This window comes from Eretmochelys imbricata, chromosome 14, assembly GCF_965152235.1.
Source record: "Eretmochelys imbricata isolate rEreImb1 chromosome 14, rEreImb1.hap1, whole genome shotgun sequence".
Classification (NCBI taxonomy): Eukaryota; Metazoa; Chordata; order Testudines; family Cheloniidae; genus Eretmochelys; species Eretmochelys imbricata.
In genome coordinates this window covers 10,370,322-10,376,321 of record NC_135585.1, presented here as the reverse complement: position 1 = coordinate 10,376,321, position 6,000 = coordinate 10,370,322, and the positions used below count along the sequence as shown (strand labels likewise).

The 6,000-nt window shown below is 42.2% G+C and overlaps 1 protein-coding gene across 1 annotated transcript in view; it reads left to right on the top strand.

Moving 5' to 3' along the window:
- Positions 1 to 305: 305 nt before the first annotated feature.
- Positions 306 to 6,000, top strand: part of ANKFN1 (ankyrin repeat and fibronectin type III domain containing 1) — a 99,259-nt gene continuing 93,564 nt past the window's right edge. Inside the window, exon 1 of the mRNA XM_077834091.1 lies at positions 306 to 403. The gene's annotated coding sequence lies outside the window, so the exon portion shown is untranslated. The remainder of the gene's footprint in view (positions 404 to 6,000) is intronic.

Below are 6,000 nucleotides of genomic sequence, written 5' to 3'. Positions count from 1 at the left end.
ATTACTTGTTCTACTTGCATGCTGTGCTGATCAATTCTTAGAGACACAACAGGCTAAAAGCATACAGAAGTCATGGCATCTTTGACTACAGAAACAAGAGCCTTAGATACCGGTCATTACTATAGCTGCAGCACTAAGAGCACAAGTAGTGTTAAGACATCAGATATTTTACTTCAGATGTTTCATAATTTGTTTTTATCTTTGGTTTTTGCACTGAGATTTAATCAGTGATCTTGGACGTCAGTAATTGCTTGTAGTAAGCTCTTTCCTTTTTTGATCATTCATACAGTGTAGGAAAGAGGCTGAACCAGAAAAGAAAGCAAAGCCAATGTGAAATATTGAATGAAGATAGTGGACAATTACTACCAACTTGTTTCCATTCTGCATTGTACAGCCTAAGCTGGTAAGTCAAATTTAATTCTCTAACTCATATGTTCTCTAGCTATGTGTTGGTGCATGAAATCACTTAATAAATAAGTGTGTGGGGGGTTTTATTATTATCTATTGTGTGTGTGTGTATTTTTTATCAAATCTTCCAAAGTTAACACATCTACACCTATGCTGTATTTATACAGTGTGCCTGCATATACAGTATGTTCATATGTGTATAATCGACACACACCGATATGTAATCCAGGGATTTGTTTTTCTTTTGCAATGTGATTTTAGAAACTGTGCGTGAATATTTGATCAGTTCCCCAAGATGAAATAAGCTGCTTTCAAGGGTAGGTTATTTAAATGGATTTTATCTAAAATCTGCACTTTTAAAACACATGCCTGTTAGGAAAGATTACTTAAGTAGTGCCTGGGATGTGTGATCAGAAACCTGATCACAAAAATTAGATTACATTGTGTACAGTATGAAACGTGTTGGGTGACTTCCCTCTCTTAGTTGGTACATGCTAAATGAGAGTGATAATGAGAACCAGTGTCTGCATGTGATGGCCATTACTAGTGTAAAATGTCTGCAGAAGGCTGTTTGCCCGGTGATTCAGATATTCATTATTGGAACCATTTTTGTTGTGATTTTTAATTTTTAAAAAAGTGGACTACTGACAGTATTGGTTATGCCCAGTTATAATGTGAGCAGATGCTCTGCAGGCTACCCTGCAGAGCACTACCTATGCCCCCAAACCTGCAGCACATTTGTCGTCAATTTCTTGATTGACTGTGACAAGCGTTAGCCAGTTAGGTCAAATATTGTGACGGTTATTGTGATGTGCACAAAAAGACCTATTCAGAACAGCACTGAGATCACCTAACTCATTTAAATTTGTGACCTAAGCTAGATATGTGCTGTGGTTTCCAGAGGTGAAAGCCTTGAATATATCATCCCCACTGCACCACCTAGCACCTACCGGGTTTGTTTTTTATAATACACTGCTACCAGTTTAACTCTAGAAATCATCCATCCTTCATCATAGCACATCTTCAATTGTCCATATGTTAAAAACATGAAGACATGTCCAATGTGTAACTTCAGTGAAAATGATGTATGTTTTGCTGTATCATCTGACATGGCTCTGAAAGCTAACCTGAATTTCTTATAAAAAAAAGCCTAAAGATGTTCTTATAAAATTGCTTAGATGTTATAAAACTGCTACCAGCCAATTTGAATATCCCTGCATTTGGAGTAGTTTTGAATCATGTGAGTTAGAGATGAAAAGACCCCATAGATTATCAAATTGCCTTCCCAATGCAGGATTGTTCCGTGTTTTTACTGAGTCTAGTTTCCATCAATTCCCTTGGGAGACAGCTCTCCAGCTTAATAAGATCACACTACTAGAAAGTTTTCAATGAAATGCAGCATACATTTTCCCTTTCCTTTCTTTCATCTCATAACTGCTTATTACATATCCCATTGTGCTGTCCTAAATGCAGTAATCGTCAGCAATAATTTGCATTTTACAAACATTCTATGAACATGCTGATCAGGACTCCAATGAATTTGCATTACATTATTTCCAACTGTTACTTGGCTGTTGTGTGCTTAGTTCATGTGATGTTTTATGTACTTCTGTTCGTATATAAAAATAGCCCAGTGAACATTTTTAAGGTCACTGATGACCTAATACGGGATCAGTGTGGATGTGCTACTATTGTCACATAGAAAAAAGGTGTCACTGAATCACTGCAAGCTTTATAGCTATGTTTACTCAACCTCCTCTTTGACCTATCTCTCCTTGGATAAAGAGCAACACCCATGGGGTTATGTGGTCATAAAGATGTATATTTTTCATATATGCACAAATAACATAATAATAGGTTGCTCTTGTATAGCATTTTTCATCAGCAGATCTCAAATTTCTTTACAAATGAGCCATATATTATCTCCATTATACTGATGGGGAAACTGAGGCACAGAGCAGTTAAAGTAACTTGCCCAACGTCATCCTGCAGGCCAGTGGCGGAGCAGGAAATAGAACCCAGGTCTCCTGACACCCCATTTAGTATTATAGCCATTGGGAAATACTGCCTTTGTACCTGCATATTGATTTTAAAGATCAGCTATGGCTAACTCATAAAAAACCACTCATGGGTAATTAAAGAGACAAGGTGGGTGAGATAATATCTTTTACTGGACCAGCTTCTGTTGGTGACAGAGACAAGCTTTCGAACTACACAGAGCTCTTCTTCAGCTCTGGGAAAGATACTAAGAGTGTCACAGCTCAATACAAGATCAAACAGATAGAATATATACTAACTACTAATGCTAAACTAAGGGGCCATTCAAGGTGAAGTGGCCGGTAACCCTCCAAGCTCAGCATCAGGAGCAAGCTCCCCACACACCAGGCCACATCAACTGAAAGCTGCATCAGACCCTGCCAGAACAACAGATGCAAAACCTGCACACACATCTCCACGGCTACAATGATCAACGTCCCCCACAACACACCTTTCAAGATCCAGTGCACTAAATGTTCCAGTAACAACTATGTGGGTTGAAACCAGACAATCACTATACTCTCAAATGAGCACACACAGGAAAATGATAAAAGACAAAAACATCACATCACCTGTGGGTGAACATTTTTTTCACAAAGTGATCGCGCTATATGTGATCTATCAGTCCTCATCCTCAAAGGAAATCTGCACAACACTTTCAAAAGACAAGCCTGGGAGCTTAAATTCATAACTTTGCGAGACACTAAAAACCATGCCCTTAATAAAGACACTGAATTTATGGCTTATTACAAAAATCTGTTACCAACTAACCCCCTTTTTGTCCTGTGACTGCAGGGGTGTTAATGGTTCCCTTTCCCCTGGAATGGCCCCTTAGCATAGGTGCTAACTACTTATGCTAAACTATATGTTCGATTTTTTATTTAGCTGTGACGCTCAGAGTACCTTTCCCAGACCTGAAGAAGAGCTCTGTGCAGCTTGGAAGCTTGTCTCTCTCACCAACAGAAGTTTGTGTCATAAAGGATATTACCTCACCCACCTTGTCACTCTCTTAACCTGGGACCAACACAGCTACAATACCACTGCATACATCCATGGATAGAGCAATCTACTGCAATGGTCCTCAGAAGGGTGCTGTTCAAATGTTTGGTACCTAAACGTATTTTGTCCCTGAGGTTACACTAGCATCTTTCTCATTTGTATGTAGCAAGCCTCATTCACCACCATGTTACTCAAGCTGCACAGTGCTATAACTGTCGAAGTCAATGGAGCAGTGATATCGATTTTTAAGGGCCAAAGCAACCATCATGATTATCAAGTCTGACCTCCTGCCTATCACAGCTTCCCAGAGGGATTGCCAGTGTGCAACACAATGGTCCAGCTGTCCATCCTTAGCAAATGGGGGACTGGGCTCTCCTTTAACAGAGCATCACCCAGCAGTCAGAAGTCATGGGAAATCAAGACTGCTGACATTTAGAGAAGATTTGTTCAGGCTCTGCCACCAGCAGAGGCTGAATTCCCCTTCTTATAAAAGAGGTAGGCGTTGGTGGCAGGGTCCACTTGGGTCGGTTAGTGTATGACACAGTAGTGGGCACTAGCATTTACACCCCCTGGTATGGACTAATGCGCCATGTGGGTAAGCGCTTAGAATGGCATTGACAGGCCAATACATAGGTTGTTTGGCCTGGCTCTAGATGGAAAGGCAGCCTATTTAGTTACACAGGCCTAGATTCTCAAAGGTGTCTAGGTGCCTAACTCCAGTTTATTTCAGTGGGAATTAGGTCTGTAGTGTAGACATAACCTGACAGCAGCACCGCTGTACCACTGCAGCTGTGCCGCTGTAAGGTCTCCTGTGCAGCCATTCTGTGCCGATGGGAGAGAGCTCTCCCGTCAGCATAATTAAACCATCCCCAACAAGCGGCAGGAGCTATGAAGTGCATCTCAGGCCGGCATAGTGCTGTCCACACCGGCGCTTTTGTCAGTGAAATTTATGTCAGTCGGGGGACCGGTGTTTTTTCACAGTCCTGATATGGGTGTAGTTCACACTGTTGTTCTTAGTTCTTTAATGATTTAATGGGATCAGCTGGAAGTAGCAAGCATCGAATGCCACCATTGCTTGTTCTTAGTCGTAGCATGATGGTATTTCTAGGCTTAAGAAGTCCCATTCAGTACCAAGCAGAGCTGCTTGACTTGTTCGTTACAAATGAACCTAGCCCTTTTCTCTTGCTGTTATCAAGGCATTTGCAAACCATTCATCATCTCTGCAAATGCAAGGGGAGATTTTCAGAGGCGCAGATGGGAATTAGGTGCCCAAGTTCCTTCGACTTTAGTGAAAGTTGGGTGTTTCCTGGTCCCCTGGGCCTCTGAACATCTCCCCTGCATACACTAGTCACAAATATCTGCTCAGCCACTTGGACAAACTATTTGCAGCCCCTGGATTATTCATGAAACTTCCCCTTTTACTATTTGCAGTACATGACTGCTCACTTTTCTTGTGTGGGGTAGCCTCTGCTCCATGACTGGATGCCTGGAACTTTTAAACAGGCGCAGAGTGAATTGAACTATGTTGTGAGTGTTTGCAAGACCCTTCACGTTATTGGTACACAGCGTTTGGCGCTGATTCTTCGCACACGCTGCTGTACAGAAGGAGCCATATATTGTAGTCAGTGCAGGGTAAAGCTGATGTGAGAGCAGATGCCCTTCGTGTTTCAAATCTGTTGCTCGGTGGAATACAGGGAAGCAGGTTATCATGGGGGCATTCCGAGGGGCTCCTTGCCATCACTCTGAGCGACTGAGAATAAAGTGATCGTTGGTAAGGTGCTGAGTCACCATTAAATATTAATAACATGAGACTGTGGGATCTGATGATCTCTGGGGGCAACACACCAAATCCAACCACCTCTTTAAACGTATCTTCACACTTTCATTAGAAACTTATTGAACTAATGGCAAGAGTCTGAATAGGGAGTTAATGCGAGCACACTCTTAACAGCCATTTTTAAAAAATCGTTTTATTTCACTGACTGCACCTTTGCTCGTGTTTTCAATTAAAACTCCTGATTGAGCCGCTCACTGCATCAGTAAAACAGAATGGTTTTTGCACTTGTCGTGTGTTGGCCGGTAAAATCAGCGCTTACTGACCGTTTCCGCATCTGGTTCATGGAGTATGTGGGGGCAGATCCATGCATGCTGCTCCAGATGTAACCAATGTGATTCCACCATGCGGATGAGGAAAAAAGGATTTGTGGCACCCATGCTGAGTGTTCACATCCCTTGTGTGCCATAGAGACCAAGTTTGGAGGGGCTCCTTTCATATCCCCATGTCGCTAGGTATGGGGAACTAGGACTAGGGGGAAATCTTCCAATATATGGATCCACGGGATATTGCCCCAGTAGGGGACGACTGCAGCACCATGCAGAGTGATTCCACTGCTGCTCCTCAGCCGGATGGGATGGAGGGGACCTTCCAACCCAGCTTCCTGCTACCCTTACAGAAACCCCATTCTACTAAACTTGGCCACTCCTGAGTGTTACTTTGCAGGGAGGGAGGAGAAAAGAAGAGGATCATTTACCTCAATTTCCCTCTACTGCAAATAG